Source organism: Harmonia axyridis, chromosome 3 (assembly GCF_914767665.1).
Source record: "Harmonia axyridis chromosome 3, icHarAxyr1.1, whole genome shotgun sequence".
NCBI classification, from domain to species: domain Eukaryota; kingdom Metazoa; phylum Arthropoda; class Insecta; order Coleoptera; family Coccinellidae; genus Harmonia; species Harmonia axyridis.
Genome location: NC_059503.1, coordinates 38,680,186 through 38,698,905, shown reverse-complemented (window position 1 = coordinate 38,698,905; position 18,720 = coordinate 38,680,186). Strand labels below are relative to the sequence as shown.

The 18,720-nt window shown below is 34.6% G+C and overlaps 1 protein-coding gene across 1 annotated transcript in view; it reads left to right on the top strand.

Moving 5' to 3' along the window:
* Window positions 1-18,720, top strand: part of LOC123674976 (TWiK family of potassium channels protein 7-like) — a 621,245-nt gene that overhangs the window by 233,238 nt on the left and 369,287 nt on the right. The window lies entirely within an intron of this gene.

Sequence of the window (18,720 nt, the reverse complement as noted above, 5' to 3'; positions counted from 1 at the left end):
CAAACAGAAGGTTACTCTGCAGAATGCTAAAAATTAATATTGGATAATCGGCTCCAGGGCCCGCTCTAGCTGATATCCGGCAAAAATACAGGTCGGCACCCTTGCAGGTTCTGTACTAAGCTAATGGGGAAGTGGTTATAGGGTTTGGTGAATTTGTATCCATATATTAAGTGTGGAGAACTCCACATTTCATGAAAAGTATTTTAGGAGAATGGATTCAAATTAAAATCGAATAGTTGATGGAATGTAATAAACAATAAACGTGCCCTACTGAATTCTTATGAATAAATGATGAAATATATCAAATGAATTCAGGTTTCAGATTCTTCTACTGAGTTTCGACTTCATAAAACGCTAGAACATTTCGGTTTTTTTCTTTGATATGATTGAATGAAACAACCGGACAATGCGAATGAACCATTATTTTGAATAAGAATACTTGTTGCAGATATTCTCGATGCAGAGATGTTTGAAATCAGTTAATTTGATGAAAAGAAATCATTTGTGAAATTCGTTGAAATTAAAGAAAAATTATTGATTTCATTCTTCTGGAATCTAGATTTCTCGAAAAAGTAGATAATGTCGCTTTTCATTATTCTGCTCAGTCTCGACTTTAAAAAATGCTTGAACATTTTGAAAAAAAAAATTACTGCAAGTATGGCCACATGAGTAACTACATTAGATGTAGATTAAAATGGGACGCAACAGTTATGAAGTCAATATAAAAACGCATTCAAAGTGATCTTCTGATAGGTCTCATAGATGCTCAGGGCAGACGGGATAGAAAACATTGAATCTCCGATTTTGTAATGTACTACTTAATGTATTATCAAAAGGTTGTCATGAAATCAAAAGTGTAAAAGAAAAGCTTTGAATCTTTCAAGTAATTTTTCACTTTTTGAATAACTCATTACAACTATTCCATTTTTCCTTCGGTATTATTTACTCTTTACATTTCTGATATGTTATTAATTGACCCTGGTGGAAACATTATAACCTATTTCAAATGAACATTCCGAACGAGTATGAAATTGATTGAAATTACAATTTGATAAAACCATCCAGCAAAAATACACGCATCATATACATCAATTTAACCACTATCGAAAATTTAATATTTATATCGTATTTTCCATTCAGAATGTGGAATTCATTTGAGCATAAATTATTGCCGCATTATTTTCTTTTTAATATTCATCCTTTATTTGTTCGAACGCGCCAAAACGCATATTGTTCCTGGAATTAGTTCCGAAAATGTTTCATTCAGAAATATTTCAATTCGACCATTCATCTGTTAATTTTATAATCGAGTTCATTGTGATTCAGTTCCACATAGGTTTTTGCATAATCATCGATTTTGAAAATTTCAATAGTTTTATCTATGCTGATGGTTTTCGATATTGTTGAAGTACTATGGATTTCCGCAGCTGTTCAGAAACCAATCTTAGGCCTAATGTTTTATCCGTTAGCAATCACATTTTATGGCTAACGAAAGTATACTAATGAAATGGCAGCAAGACAACTCATAGAACGAACTGAGGTTATTATTATAGTGGAAAGAGCTCAACGTAATCAACATGTGGCGGTAAATCTATTCAATGCGACCAATTCCAATAAGAACAGCCAGGAATAGCTGTTGAATTTCATAGATGCTGAAAGTGTTCGGGCCAGCCTAGTGTTTTTGAAGACGAACAAGTTGAAATGATTTGAAAAATTCGAGAAGTACAGTGAGAAGTGTAGAACATGAAAGTGCATTATGCAAATTTATACTCGCCAAGTTTGTAGATCGATTGATTTGTAAAATTATCATGTAAAAATTATATTATGATCAACTATCTGGAAAAAATCCACTCCTACAAAATCAAGCTCATCCATGAAATTTCAGAACACCACCCGGAGAGACAAGTGTAAATTTGTGAAAATTTGATGAATATATATCGAAGAAAAACCTCTCAATATGTTTGTTTCTTTGACGAGAAAATATGTTTTTTCTGCATGGTGTAGCATTTATAATAATAATAATAAAAGTCTTCAATTTCATGAAAAATAATAACAAAACTCTTACAGTCTTACAAATATAATAATTGAAAAAAATAATTGAAAGGCGAGATCCAGCACACTTTATTGAGCGTACTGTTCAATCTAACCCCCTGATTCATTGAAAAAAGAAATAGAAAAATTTACCAAAACAATCAAGCTTATAACAAACACTCAAATATATTTTAACCGTCCGAAACATGACAAAACTAGAAGAAACGATATTACAATTGTATGCAAAATCAAAATATAGGCACATCATAAAATACATTTACATGTCCAATTGGCCTTTGGTCAATAAATTGCGTTTGTTGTTGTTTCAACAACAACTGTTTCAAGATACAATAGTCATCCTCTCATCCTTGAGCTCTCTGAATATTAAGGCTCGTATACGTCTTATATATTAGTAACTCCTCTGATGTAAGGTTGTAAGCTATTCATACAAAGCGTGACATAATATGAAAAAGATCTTCGAAATAATTGTGTTGTATCTTCGTATTATGGACATCAGAACGAAATGTTATCTTATTATATAGCTATAGCTTATGTCAGAGAGTCTTAAGTTTTTTTGATATCCTCTAGTTGAATTGAAAATGGTCGCTAAGCGTTCAGAGTAGGTATCTTCATACGAGCTTCATAGCATCTTCGATATTTCTGATAGATTCGATTCATCATTAATCGTACGATGGGAGTTTTTACCAAATGAGGAAAATAAAGTTGTTTTAAGTTCGCAAGATAACATCGAATCATTTATTTTCACCTGAGGAACGATATATTTGTCTGACAGTAAATGACTTCTACCCAATCTAATTATGTACTAGTCGAGAGAAGCGAATGCTTGTCACCTTAGGCAGAAACAGAATGAAATTCGAGCAGCTCGCCCTGCAACAAGTTTACTACGCCACCTCGAGTTGCCAAAGTGTTACGGCTGATTGAGTTAATGTTTGGCGGAAGGCTAAAAGTACGTCATTGAAAATGAGGTTTGTAACTCATTAAAATGGATGCCGAAACAGTTGCCATACTCTACCAAATAGTTAAGCTTCAACATAGTCAAAATTGAAATTCGGATTCAGAGCAGGTCAATTGATAGAGGTGGTTGAATTGGAGAAATCGAATATTGATTTCAGGGATCCACAGACGAAGCATAGTGTCAGATCCAGTGGAAAATTTTTTGTAATCGTTTTCACTATTGAAACCTTACTATATCGTATTTGAATCCTCTCATATATGCTTGTGGACAACAACAGGAAAAACTGTTCTCTAACCTACATATCCAATATTTTTGATGCATTTCATTACAAGGGAAGCTAACAATTTCCAGTCCGTGAATTATCAAAGTTGCATGCAGAATGTGGGTTTTTCTCATTTCAAAAAATTTTCTGGAATATCACAATCAGATGGGTATTAACGTTTTGTATTGTTCTTGAGACTTCTTCCTGACTCTCCTAGGGTATGTGAGAGCCCTCAGAAACTCAGATCTTTAGCGAGTTGAGTTGGATTCTATTAGCCAATGTTGTTGTGTTGCAAAGCCTTTTTAAGCACAGCGTTATATTGTTTACTTCACAGTGAAAGTTCGAATAGTCCTTCGAAAGCAGCAAATTTCTATTGCGGCACTCAAAATCAGGACCTTAGAAATGTAGAGATATATAATATATGTAGAGATGTATATAGTAGAGATGTAAAAGTGTAGAGATATATACTTATCCTATATGATTCAATATATTCTAGGGGAAGGTGGGGTAATTGCGAACACCTTAGGAAGAACAGTAATAACACAGAAAAAAAAAGGAAACTAAGGTCGTTTATTGATAATTGTGAACTTAAACTAATCATTCTCCTACTCTTGTTAGTAACTTTGATGAATATTGAGTATAAAAACAAAATTTGAAGAAAAAACAAAACCCTTGGTGTCTGGGATTACCCGCAGCATGTGGGGTAATTACGGACATAGTCTAATTGGCACAAAAATCACAGATGGATCCTCTGGAGGTGGTTCCATTACTGGTATAATTTTCATGGGACCAATTTTACATTTATTGCATATAATAGCTAGTATTTGACTATTGGAGTTTCATATTTTTCACTTTTTTCAGTACAAATCATATAAAAATATTCCTTTTTGTCCATTCCTTTTATTCAAACAAAACTTGGTCTTCTTCGAAACTTTCAATGACACTATCTTATATTATTTTCCTCTTTTTCTCCTTTTTTTGTTCTGCTTCAAGAATTACGGACGTCCGAGATTGCCCCACTCAATTCGTCCGCCATTACCCGATATATACTAATTGTATATCGGGTAATGGTGATTATTGAAATGACTTACATGTTTAATCCTTACTTCACAACAAAAATTTCAGATTACTGTGCTTTGCATGGAGTTTTATACAAGTATACAATTTAACTGAAAAATAAGATGAAATTATAAGAAAAATAACAAATTAAAATATCTTGAACAACAAGCGCAGCCCCACCTCAAGAGTTACTGTTTGGCACTAAGTTCGGACCCAACTCTCCCCTACTCGCAATATTTGAAAGTAATAAACATTCAGAATGAAAGTAACATTCCGGGAATATCGAATTTTTCAAGAAGAAAATAAATTAATCTAACAATTAACCATTAACGAATTATCCGGATTATCAATACTCAATGTAGTGTTCTCTAATATTATTGTATTCAATAATACCAAAATAGTTGATAGTTTCAATGGAAGGATACCAAGTACCGAAATGATGAATGTTCAATTGAAGTGATGTTTTACACAAAAAAGGAAGTTAATCAATCAAATATATTCAAAAACCGCTTAACATAGGAATAAGAAATAATCATCCTCGATACTTGTGTAGTGGTATTCCACCACACTCATACTCGATATTTATAAAATAGTCTTTCAGAAATTTTCGATAGAATGATGTCTTTTTATAATTAACAGCTGAAGTAGAAAACTAGAAGCCTTTCAATTCAATAGCAAAGTTTCTGACGAGAAAGAGACGTATCGATCAGTGCACTGAAATGTACAACTGTAGACGATTTGTGTTTGAGAACTTTTCCGGCTGTTTCCACGGACAACTCCGGCTTTATCTGGAACTTGAAAGCTTTCTGCCGCAATTTTTTGGTGAAGCTTCTGCATTAGCGCGTTGAAGGCTTGAGGGGACGTTACTGAATCCAACTGCAGCGTTAACAGATTGAAATATTGCGGTAATTGGGGAGGGTCAGGACTTGAAATTCGACAACTTTTCAGAGACCTTGTTGACGTTACTATCAAATATGAAACATGTTAGCTGCAGAAGAGCAGGATTAGTTTTTGTTATTTTCAACGTGTTCGTCTTTTATTTGGACGAAGTGAAATATTAAGTTTATATTGTATTTCTAAGATCCAAATGTAATTTTTCCAATTTCACTCTATATTATTCTGGAGTGTTGGTAAATTAAGTTTCATATTCATATAATTGAGGATGATTTATTTGGAATCCCACATTTTTCTATAAAGAGAAAAATGAGAACAGTATTGAGGTGAAATCAAGCATTCGCAATCTTGTTCAAATTCCTATTCATGCGTAATGTTACACGAAAGGTCGCATGTTGATTAGTGTTTCAATATAGTGTAATCAGTCACTTTTGTTGTGTGCAATAAAAGCAAAGAATCATGCGATACTTTGAATACAATGTGATTTATCGGTATTTTTAAATATGATTTGAAATTACTTTTTTTTTGCCTGGAGAAATTGCAGTTTTTATGAATCATAGACTTGAGGGGAAATCCCATAGATGGCGCCAGCGTCAGTTATCTTTTATATATTTGATTCAATTTAATTATTAAATTATATTCTCTGTTGTATTTCTTCCTCTTTCTCTATTTTTCTCGTTAACTGTTTCGTGTTAAACACGTGTTCGTGAGTCTATGTTAACAGGCTCACGTTTTTAGTTCTAACTGTTGTTAGTTTTAATAGTGTTCAAATAAACCATTTAACCAGCGCAGGAATTATTAATTTTTATTGTTATTTATAATTTTTATACGGTCCATTATATCGTAGATATTTCCATTGCCATATTGACATTTTTTTGAGCACACCTGCACAGAACCGAAAAAATTCGAAACAAAGTAGCTTAATCGATTTGTTCTTTTCAAAGTGAGTTTGAATAATCCGAAAGCTTTGTTCTGGCGTTAAATTTGAACGATTCATGATAAATTTGTAACGTTACAATTGCACATGAGACTCTAAAGATTGATTTTTCGGGGTGGTTTGTCCTAATTGGCAACAAAACTCCTACCCAGGTTTTTCCAAATTTAATAAAATCAAAATATACAAAGATCGATCCTTTTCACTCTGAAAAAATAATATTGAAATAAAAACTCAAATCGGTTTTTAATGAATTACTGTGCTATTAGGATGGAACCTCTTTTGTAGATTATTTTCAGCCTTCTGAACACCAGATCTTATCAGGAAGCTATAGTACTCCAATTCCCATTCAGCGGAGTTGATGTGATAACGCAGGGCCCCCGCAACCGCGCGTTCAACGCGTGCACCGCACGCGGGCGCCACTCTTAAGGGGCGCCAAAATCTTTTATAGACCGCATGAAAATCCGAAAGACCAAAGGTTTTTGAAAAAGATTTTTTTTATTTTTCCAACAATTTTAAACGTGCAAAGACATCTTTTACACATCCAAACAAGTTCCCGAACGTCACAATCCCTATAAAATAACCTCGGCCACAGATTGCAATTATACGATTCTTTTCGAGTAAACAAATCATAAATAATCATCCCTTTGTCGGTACGGGATTTCTTTATGGACCACCTTGCACCGGACGGCGGGCACCATTTCTTCGATCATCACTAAAACGCATATGGTACACATAAACAATCATAAATACCGAAGCGATAGCTTTTAGCCAGGGGAATTACTGAAACTTTCGCCACCATCTGTAGGAAAAATACTACATGTTACAGAGAATTTCTGAAACTACCAAAATCTGCTTGCTATGCTATAACAGCAGAAACCTATCCAAAGAATATTTATTTTGTTTCGAAACGTTTAGGGGTTGAGGTCAAGACGCAAAAAATTAAAATACTCAGATAATTGGAAAGATTTGTATTTTGTGTAATTATGGTTTGTTTAACTGTTTCTTGTTGTGATTAAATTAAATTTCATGAAATGGTAAGTACCTATCCACATACAGTATTAGCATTTCTATTAGTCTATAAAATTCGATATTTTTTTTTCTGTTTAAAATGGTGCACATCCTAAATTAGCTCATACCTATATACTATAATATTATTTTTATTTGCTTCAAATAGGGAAGTATTGTTTGTAATCGTGAAAAAATTGTATCGACTTTGATATTTTGAATTTGTTACCTGGGGCCACCATCATATTATACTTAATTTTTTTTTTAATATGCACCCTGGATCTGTATTATTTATTTGATGGTCGTAGCCGTTTGACATTCTAAAAAATTATATTTCACCTTTGTCAAAAATTAATTATTATAACAGGAACAGGGTATGTGCTTCAGATCGGTCTTAACTTATTATTATTATTAATATTAACTCCGTTTAGGTTTTAAGGCTCGGATTTAAGGTTTAAATTCATAAAAATGAAAACATACGGGTTATTCTCAAAGGGATGGCGCAAAGTAAATCATGGGTGAATGTCCTTACCAATTTTGGGTCAAATTTTTCTTAAATTCTAGGAGCCATACAAGAGAAAACGACCTTCTGATGCAAAATTTAGAGAGCAAAAAAAAGCTAGACTTCAACAAAGGGAGAAGATGGCTGGGAGTATGGAATAATATTTTATAATTATTAATAATAATATTAATATTTCAATATAATATTATGAATAATTTAAAGAAGAATAAAGCTAAGGTTTTGAAAACTCTGCAGTTTCATTACAAAATTAAAATAAAATGCGGTTTTGATCGAATGCTTGAATAAAATAATAAAACATTTAAAAAATGTATTAAGCAACAACTGACAGCATTCAATAAAGGTTGCTGATAGTTTTTTTAACCCTTCTACAAATATTTTCCTAACAAAAACTGAAACATTTTTTGCCGATTATCCTGCGACGTTTTTCTCCACTTTCCCCCCTTAAGGGGCGCCAAAATATTTTAGGCACGCGGGCGTTGATGACCCTTGCGGGGGCCCTGTGATAACGCCAGGTATTACGCAGATATTCTGTCAGTTTCAGGAACTAAAGTGGTTTAACGTACGTACTATTCGAACTTCTATATCTCGAGGAAGTACTTCTTGACATTTTTCAATCCCAAGAGCGGTTTCTGTTGTTCCAATCCCACGGGAGGTGCTATGAGAAAATGAACAACGATATTAGAGTGTGTTTACCTAAATTTACAACTCCTTCTCGGATTTCTAATCAAGAATTGATTAATAAATGATAACATTTATCATAAAATAAACCTGAGAAGGAGTTTTGTTGAAATTAATCAATTCGTCCTGTGAGATTATTAGGTACGTGTTGAATGCAAATATTCATGTCATAGGTGGTTTCTGAAAAATGATTATTTCAAATATTTCGCCACATATTGGTTTTTGTTCGAGATATTTGAAAAATTCTAAAACGTTTTTTTCACTAATTTTTAAGGTTCATCTGATATTTATAACATTATAGAAATTAATTACCGTTCCACAGATGAAGAGGAGAGTTTCTAATTGTGACACTCTATATAGTACTTGATTACAATTATCCAAAAAAACACAATGAATAAATTCTCCAAATAAATGAAAATACATGAAAAGAAAGGTTTAGGACTTCTCGAATACCTCAAATAGAAACCAAAATATAGCGACGTATTTGAAACAATAATTCTTCAGAAACGTCTTGTAACTTAAAAACGAATAAATATAGCAAAATCTGTTTTCTGATATTAAATTACTTCGAAAAAGATATCGGAGGTTCTAGAAGAGTTTTTCTCTGAGTCTTATAGTTTTTGAGATCCTTTCAGTGAGCATCAAATTTGAGACACCGTGTACATTACTCTATATTCATGTTTTTGTGACTTTACCTTGATAAAAGTTTCGATGTGCATTGTTTCCTCACAACCTTTGGATTAACCATAATATTATGAGATCATTTGTTGCCGAGATTCAAACACTCATCTGGAGTGGAAAGATTCACACCAATTTCTAATTATTATCGCTCTCCTGTGACCAAATTTGCCGGTAACAGTTCCTAACTACGTCGTTCCTAAGCAGTAATATAATACTCAATTCCAAACTACAAGGAAGCAAACACCATCCGAAACTCATACAATTCGTGGAAATACGAAGCGAAATTAGTCCAAGATAATAAGCTGATCTTAATCTACGAACGGTAAGCGGAAAAGCAAACTTGCCTCATGTTGGAACACTAATTTTATTCCGAATCCGTATGCAATAAAAATTGATGGAGTCTCGTTTTGATTCCAGGATTCGCGTCTTCAATTTAACGATACAGAATCCCTAGAGTAGTTCTTTCTGCTGAGAAAATTCAATAATCTTGTGTATAAGTAAATTTGGTTTGAATTGGGTCTGATGTATTAGCAATATTTATTCGACATTAAAATCATTTTTTATCTTTCTGTAATAATATTAATTGAAAAAATCACTGACCTGGAGTCAGCTTTTGAGAGCTCGTATATTTATGGGTGTATTGAACCTTCGGAAACAATTTTAGAAGCATATAACAACGGCGAAGAGGTGGAAATGTCATGTGTTGATCTGAGCAAGGCTTTCGACAGTGTCTGCCATCGACTTCTTTTGGAAAAACTACAGCACTATGGCGTAAGAGGAAAGGCACTGGAAATTTTCGCGTCGTATTTGTCAAACAGGTATCAGGCCGTGAGGTGGAATGGAAAGGTATCGTCTCTGCTGAGAGTGGAGGTAGGTGTTCCTCAAGGATCAATTATGGGTCCGATTTTATTCATTTTGTTTCTAAATGATGTTTTCGACAATATAACGTCGGATAAAACGTGTAGTTTTGCCGAAGAAACCTCATTTTTAAACAAGTCTTACTCTAGGAAAAACTTATATGAGAAAACAAAAACCACAGAAAGGGAAGCGCTAAACTGGTTTTCTTCAAATGGCCTGCAAATGAATCCGTCAAAAACACAGAAGATCATGTTTAGCAATAAACTTAGTAGCACCTCATCTATTAAGTATCTGGGTTTGGAGTTTCAGTCGGACTTGAGCTGGAGAAACCATATAACTAATCTCTGTAATAAATTATCAACATCAATATTTATGATCAGAAGAATAAGACAAATTTCCCACTCGGAGGTTGCTAAAATGGTCTATTATTCATCCTTCCATGGACTAGCTGTATATGGCATAATCATATGGGGTCATAGTTCAGAAACTGAGAGAGTTCTCATTCAGCAAAAGAAAGCTGTTCGAGCCATATTCGGGATGAAGAGCACTGAAAGCTGTAGGGATGTTTTTAAGAGGGAAAGAATACTGACGATAACATCAATGTTTATACTTACCTGTGTTATAAATCAAATAATTTGACAACTTTGTGTCTAATCCTTCACAATAATATATCTGTATGATATATTCAGTTTATTTTTGTCTTGGAATATATTCCAATTCTAAAAATGACAAATTTAATAATCAACCAAAAGAAAAATTCAAAATGACTAAAACTGTACAAATTGAGTAAACGGTTAATAAATAAATTCGCATGTGTATGTGCTGCTTTATAGTGTGAACATCACCTGAACGTCGTGCTCAAAAATTATTATATCTTGGTATGTAACAGTCCGCATATAATTCTGAAACTCAAACACGTATGAAATAACACTTAAAGGACACATTTGGATAATATATATAATCTGTATCCCATTTGATACCTTTCGGTGTATGGGTTTCATTATCTACATTTTCCAACTTAACAATAACTTAAGAATAATTCTAATTTGATTCAATGAATTTCTTCCATTCTGTCCTATTTGATGTCATCATCTCAGCTTCCCTGACGCTTTTCCCTCTTTTCTTTATTTCCTCCTCTACCATATCCTCCCATGTTTGTTGCGGTCTCCCCCTTTTTGCCTTTTTCTCGACTTTTGCCTCCCATATTTGTTTGATTGGTCTCTCCTCCTCCATACGATGTAAGTGTCCCCACCATCCCAACTGCCTCTCACCCACAAACCTTTCCAATGATTTTATCCCCAATTCACCTCTTATGTCGTCATTTCTCCTTCTGTCCATCCTTGTAACCCCCTTCACTCCTCTCAAAAATTTCATTTCTACTGCCTGTAGTTTACTCCTCATTCTCCTTGTTGTGTTCCAAGTTTCACATCCATACGACAGAACAGGTCTGAATATCGACTTAAACACGGTCATTTTAGTTTTCTCTTCGACTTCAGTTCTTCTTAGGAATTTCCTATTAATTGTGTGGTATAATCTGCCGGCTTTTTCAATTCTCTCGTTAATCTCCTTTTCTTGGCTTCCCGTATTTTCTATGTTCACTCCTAAATATCTGAAACATTTCACCTTTTCAACTTCCTCTCCCTCAATTTCCAATCTCCAATCATCCTCCCGTTCATCGTTCACTTCCATCACTTTTGTCTTTCTTCTATTTATTTCCATCCCATATTTTCTCAGTATTCCATTCCATATATCCAAATTTCCCTGTATACTCCTCCTTGTTCCCGCCATCAATACGATGTCATCCGCAAAGGCACATTCTGATATTACAACTCTTCTTAAGTTTTTAAAACCAATTGTAAGCTTCTCTGTTCTCTCCTTTGCTTCTCTGATTATCTCATCCAAAAACAGTATAAACAATGTCGGACTCAGCACTCCACCCTGCCTCAGTCCCTCCTTTGTCTCAAATAACTCCGACTTCATATTTCTGACAATAACACAGTTCAAGCTTTCACAATAAACACTTTTAATAGACTCCACCAAATTTCTGTTTATCCCTCTTGTTTTCAATATATCCCACATTTTCGATCTACTAACCCTGTCAAAAGCTTTCACCAGATCTATAAATACAAAATAAGCCTTTCTTCCACTTCTTTTCATCTTATGAATGGTCTGTTTCAGAGTGAAAATGTGGTCTTGTACACTTCTCCCTCTCATAAACCCACTCTGAGCTTTATCTAGTGTGTCCTCTGTGCTTATTTTTAGTCTACTCTCCAATATCGCTTCGTATACTTTGAGAGCTGTACATAGCAAGTTTATACCTCTATAATTATCACATTTCTTTCTGTCCCCATTCTTGTAAGCTGGTACTATCATCGCCATTTTCCAATCTTGTGGTATTTCTTTCGAATTCCATGCTTTCTGACATATTTCCCTGAATACATTTATACCTTTTTCTCCCATGTTCTTCATCATTTCCGGTGTAATTCTATCGTATCCTGCAGCTTTTCCATTCTTGACTCTTCTGAGAGCTACCTTAACCTCTTCAATGCTTATCAAGTCTTCCCCTTCGTCCTCCCATCGCTTATCTTTTTTTTGTGTATCTACTTTTTTGACTTCATTTCCCTTCAGTAATTCAATGAAGTGTTCCTTCCATCTTTCCATTATTTCCTTCTCTCCCACAAGCAATCTGTTTCTTTTACACTTGATCGATGTATTGTCAACCTTCTCCCCCTTCCTCATATTTTTCATGACTCTGTAAAAAAGCTTTCTATTTTCCGTGTAATTTTTCTCCATTCTCTCTCCAAAATCTCTCCATGTTTTCTCCTTTTCTTCCAATGTTACTTGCTTAACTCTCTTCCTTTGTTCTTTATATTTCCGATAATTACATGCATTTCTATTCTTTAGATATTCCTTCCACAATATTTTCTTCATTTTAATTTGTCTCTTCAAGTTGTCACTCCACCAGGCTGTGCCCCTTCTGTTTCTCCCAATTTTAACACTACCACACACTCTTTTTGCTGATTCCATTAGTATATTCTTGAACCTTCCCCATACTTCCTCCACTCCCTCCTCAACTCCTATTTCCACCCTAGTCATATTCTCTTCTACATCTTTCCTGTATTCTTCTGCTACACTCATTTCTCTCAGTTTATAGCTTTTTATATTTTCATATCCTTCATTAAGTTGCCTATGTTCGACCTTCTCTTTTCCTTCACTCATTATCTTTGCTACAAGCATATAATGGTCACTTCCTATTTCCGCTCCCCTGTGCACTCTTACATCTGCGATGTCCCTTCTATTATCTCTTTCTACTAAGAAGTAATCTATTATTGATCTATCGTCAACGTTATGTCCATGCCTTGTGTACCTATGTACATCTTTATGCTCAAAGAATGTATTCGAAACTATCATATTATTCATCCTGCAGTACTCAATAAGTCTTTCTCCGTTGTTCGTTTTCTTTGTTTCTCCATATTTACCGACGATCCCATCTCTTCCTCCTCCTATTCCAACCCTGCTATTAAAATCTCCACACACCACGATTTTTCCCCTGCATTCCTCTGTTACCATGTTCAATTCTTCCCAAAATTTGTTCTTATCCTCCACTTTTGCGTCTTCATTTGGTCCATATGCTACTATTATGTTCCACAACTCGGATTTTTCTCTCCTCAGACGTACCTTCAATAGTCTCTCCGAACATACCTGCCAGTGTTCCACATATTTTCTCCAATTCTTGTCAATTATGCATCCCACGCCTGCCGCTCCATGTTGTTCATATTTCACTCCTCCGTAAATCATTAAATGATCACCCCTCATCACTTGCTCTCCTATTCCTTTCTTCTTTGTTTCTGTCACCGTTAATATTTTTATCTCATACCTCTCCAATTCCTGTATTAGCTCGTCCTCTCTGCCTTTTATACCTCTCACATTCCAGGTTGCCAACTTCCAGTTATCTCTCCCTTTTTTCTCTTTTACTTCTCTAGTTTCCTTACTCATTTCTTCCATTTGTGTTTTCCTATACTCATATTCCTTTCCTCGCTTTGTCTCCATCTTAATAATCAGCCGTCCTTTATCTATCCCTATTGGTTTTTTGAACTCTGACCCAGGTCAGATTTCTTCAGAACTTCTTGTTCCTTTACACCTTGTTCTCTTTCATCCCATACAAAAACCTTCTCTTCTATGAACAATTTTCTGTATCCAACCCTCACATTCTTCCCTCTTTTCTTCTCCTCCTTGCTTATTTCCACAATCTGATTTTGTATCTTCCTCTCCTTCGCTGTCAGATCGTTATCAATAAAGATTTGGATAATAAATTGATAGTATTCTGTGCTCAAAACGGAAGTTAGAAAGAAGATAAACACAGGGAAACCCCCATCACATGTCAGTCCTTGAGAGTCACGTCCATTTTTTGCGGAACTCTATACAAATTAAAGGAGACCATACACCTCCACTAAAAAGAACGTGGTAAAATGAATGAAAATGAACAATTTGGCAAACTTCTGAACGAAATAGTTAACAACAGAACTGAACTGAGAAATGTAATAGAAGCCAGTGAAGCAAGAGTTGTATTGAAGATTGAGTCATTGAAGGAGAAAATTAGATATTTGGAAAGGGAAAATAAAGAATTGAAGAGTAAGGTCGAAACGTTAGAGAGAAAATCGAGAGAAAATGGTATTGTCATATTTGGAATGAAAACAAAGGAGGAGGGGATATCCTTGGAATTTGTTTTCGAGGAAATTCATAGACTACTGGGTGTAGCTATATCGAGGTCGGATGTCAACAATTTTGTTTGGATTAAAAATGCTCGAAACAACCCGATCAAACTCAACTTAGTATCCAACCTAAAGAAACAAGAGATTTTTAGAAACTGCAAGAAGCTGAAGGGTACCCAGATCAGCATTGCGCACGACCTGACGTTTGAACAGAGAGAAGATAACAAACTATTGAGATACCACTTGAAGAATGCTAGGGAAAACACTGGGATAATAAGTTATATAAGAGGAAATAGATTGTTTGTGGATGGGACCGCCTATACTGCAGAAACATTGAGAGAAAAGAAAGAGGAAGAAACTGCTGAGAAGCAAAACCACAGTGCACCCGCAACACCAGACACCAGGACCCGAAATAAGGAATCTGACTGTGGAATAGAGACGAAAACGCAAATTAAAACACAAAAGAAAATAACAGGCATCCAGCAAATAGAGAACGTACAATTATCAACAAACCAAAATTTGCCCAGGAAACCACTGAAACCGAACCCAAACCCAGGCCAAGCATCCACGGAAAAACTTCAACTTCGCTCAGCAAGCAGAAAATAACTCCACAGACTCATTTACATCTATAAAATTAATTTTTCGTTTTATTGTTGTCGCAAAACTTTACAATCAAATACAATTTACTTTTTTTCTTTATCCTTTGTATTGGTTGGTGATTGAATGGGGTAATAACATAATTCATCTAAGCAATTTGTCTGCCCTACATTTCGAGTATTCTTTCATTTTTCGTGTTGGCGTGATTGTGGCCCCGATGATATTGTGTGTACATACGGTGTCATTATACTGGGTCTTGAATTGGGGAAGCTAACCGGTGATCTACAGTTTGTTGAGTTTTTCGGAGGTAGTTCAACATGGATGATTATATCAGGGACTTCAGAGCAAGTGAGGTGGAAACAATAGTCCTAGAAAATTTTTACGAATGCGATGAGGTGCTCAGGGTTAATCAGAATAGTGATAATTTTAAAATTTTACACAATAACATTAGAAGCGCTTTCAAGAATCTTGATCAGCTGTTATGCTGCCTCGAACAGTTCTCAGACAAACCAGAGTGTATAATCTTGACTGAAACCTGGCAAATAGATGATATAGATATTTTGAATATAGATGGATATAGCTTGGTATACAATTATGGCACTTTTAATCAAAATGATGGAACAATGGTATATATCAGATCATCCTTAGATTATACCTACAAAATTGTTTCTCTTGATGATGGTAACAAATTGATACTTACGACAGTGACATTTCATGACAAGCTGGTCGGGATTCTATCAGGCTATCGATCTCCATCAAACCCACCAGCAGAATTTATACAAAACCTAAGAAGCTACTTAATGAAAGAAAAATTTGATGAAACGCATCACTACATTTTAGCGGGTGATTTTAATATTGACCTTCTTAATGATAATGATGGAGACGCTATGGACTATATTAATACACTGAGCGAGTTTAATTTTGTGTCCACAATAAATGAACACACTCGAGTAACTGAGAACTCAAAATCCTGCCTGGACCATATTTTTCTTCGCACGAGACATGACTTAGAACTGCTTTTGCCTTTTGTCATAAAATCTAGAATAACAGACCATTATTCCGTTCTATTACAAGTTATATTTCCTAATACAAAAACTACCACCACCAAAAACAGGGCAAACACATACAAGAAAATTGATTACAAAAAATTATCCATGAATATGAAAAATACTAATTTCAACCCTGTTTATGACATCACAGATATTGACACAGCAGTGGAAAAATTTATAATGTTGGTTACCACAGAAATTAAAGATTGTAGCTACACGGTGAAAAATAGAGAAAGAAAACGCAAGAGTTGGATAACCCAAGGATTAATCAAATCAATAAATGAGAGAGATAAAATGTATCAAACTCTACGAACAAACTTCAACTACGAGTTGCATCGAAAATATGTGGAATATAAAAACAGACTTAACTTCATTTTAAAGAAAACCAAGAATGATTTCTATAAACAGAAAATTTCTGAAAACGTTAATAATAATAAGGCGATGTGGCACACAATCCAAGAAATAACATCCAGCAAACAAAATAGGACATCAATTAATCAAATAAGAAAAAATGGTCATATTGTCACTGATGGAAAAATAATATCCAATGTATTCAATGAACATTATATTGCAGTAGGCCCAGACTTAGCTAATCGAATTGAAGTGGATCCAAACTATGCCCTCCCTAAAAGGAAATATAATAACTCAAGCTCTTTTTTCCTTTCACCTACTACGCCTACAGAAATAGTGAGAGTCATAGAGGAATTGAAAAACAAAAAGTCTCCGGGAGAAGATGGAATAACTGGTGAAACACTAAAATGTATAGTGAAACATATCTCTGAACCGTTAGCAAATTTAGTGAATAGAAGCCTAGAAAAAGGATATTTTCCTTCTCTGTTTAAGATATCTCTGGTGAAACCAATATTCAAATCCGGTGATCCCCTAGAGGCTATTAATTATAGACCTATCTCACTTGTGACTACATTTGCCGAGATATTTGAGAAACTTCTGAAAGTCAGGTTATGCTCCTACCTAACCAAATTCAATATTTTGTCCAACAAACAATATGGATTTCGAAGTGGTGTTTCCACACAGGATGCCATATTGCACCTAACATCCAAAATGTATAATGCAATGGACACTGATAAGATGGCTTTGAGTGTCTTCATTGATCTTTCGAAAGCGTTCGACACCGTTAGCCATACACTATTGCTAAAATCTTTGGAGGATGTGGGTATCAGAGGCGTTGGTCTACAGTTATTCAAAACATATCTTACAAGACGATATCAGTTGGTACAAATTAATAACATCAGGAGCGAGCAAGAGGAAATTACCTTCGGTGTACCCCAAGGATCCGTGCTGGGACCGATCCTTTTCAACATTTATTTGAATGATCTTTTCTCGGTTCCTACGGCCGGAGAAATTATAGCCTACGCTGATGATACTTGCATCTTCTATGAGGAAAAAAACTGGAAGGTGGTCGAAATGCTGGCAGAAAAGGATCTCATTATGATTCAAAAATGGTTCAATAGCAAATTATTAACCATTAACTTCACAAAAACATCGTTCCTTCCCACACATATTGACAGTAGAACATCACCAGATTTCCAAACAATAAATATTCTGAATAACGAATATATAAGTGCTGTTACAGAATTCAAATACCTGGGTGTTGTCTTGGATACAAACCTAAAATGGGATAAACACGTCAAGCATATTATTAAGAAAGTTAGATTTCTGATATTCAAGTTCAGAGTTTTACGGGAGATTCTCAATCCTGAAATGCTACACACTGTCTATATCTCACTTGTCCAGCCCCATCTGATGTATGGTATAGTTGCATGGGGTAATGTTGGTAAAACTACTTTGACCAATCTTGAAGTAGTTCAAAAAAGGATCATCAAAGTAATGTATAAAAAAGATTTTACCTATCCATCGGACAGTCTATTTCGGGAAAGTTCTATAATGGACATACGGCAGCTATTCTATTATTTTACAAACATCTACCAACATAAAAATAGATATCAGCTTAAGAATTACGACCATGATTACAACACAAGAAACAAAAATAAAACATACGTACTGAAGAAGACAAAGAAAGCGACTGGCTAAAAATGTTACACTTATCAAGCCCCCAAACTATATAACTCACTACCAGACCATATTAAATGTGAGAATACATTGAAAAATTTCAAAAATCTACTGAACAGTTATATTTTTGAAAACTCTAGAGAAATGATTCACAGAATGATAGAATGAATAAGAATATAATGCATGCACTATCCTGGTTGGAAATGTTTACACCTGCTTTGTTCTCATGATGAGCTTTTTGATGGCGCTTCAGTAAATGACCGACTGAATTTTTATATAATTTGCTCCATCAGTTCTGGGCTAAATTATACCCTCACCGTGTTTTTTATTGTACTTTGGTTTAACTGTTTATTGGTCAGTTTAATAAGTTTAAATAGTTATGTTATTGTTATTTGTATTGGGTATATATTATCATTGTTGTAGTTTT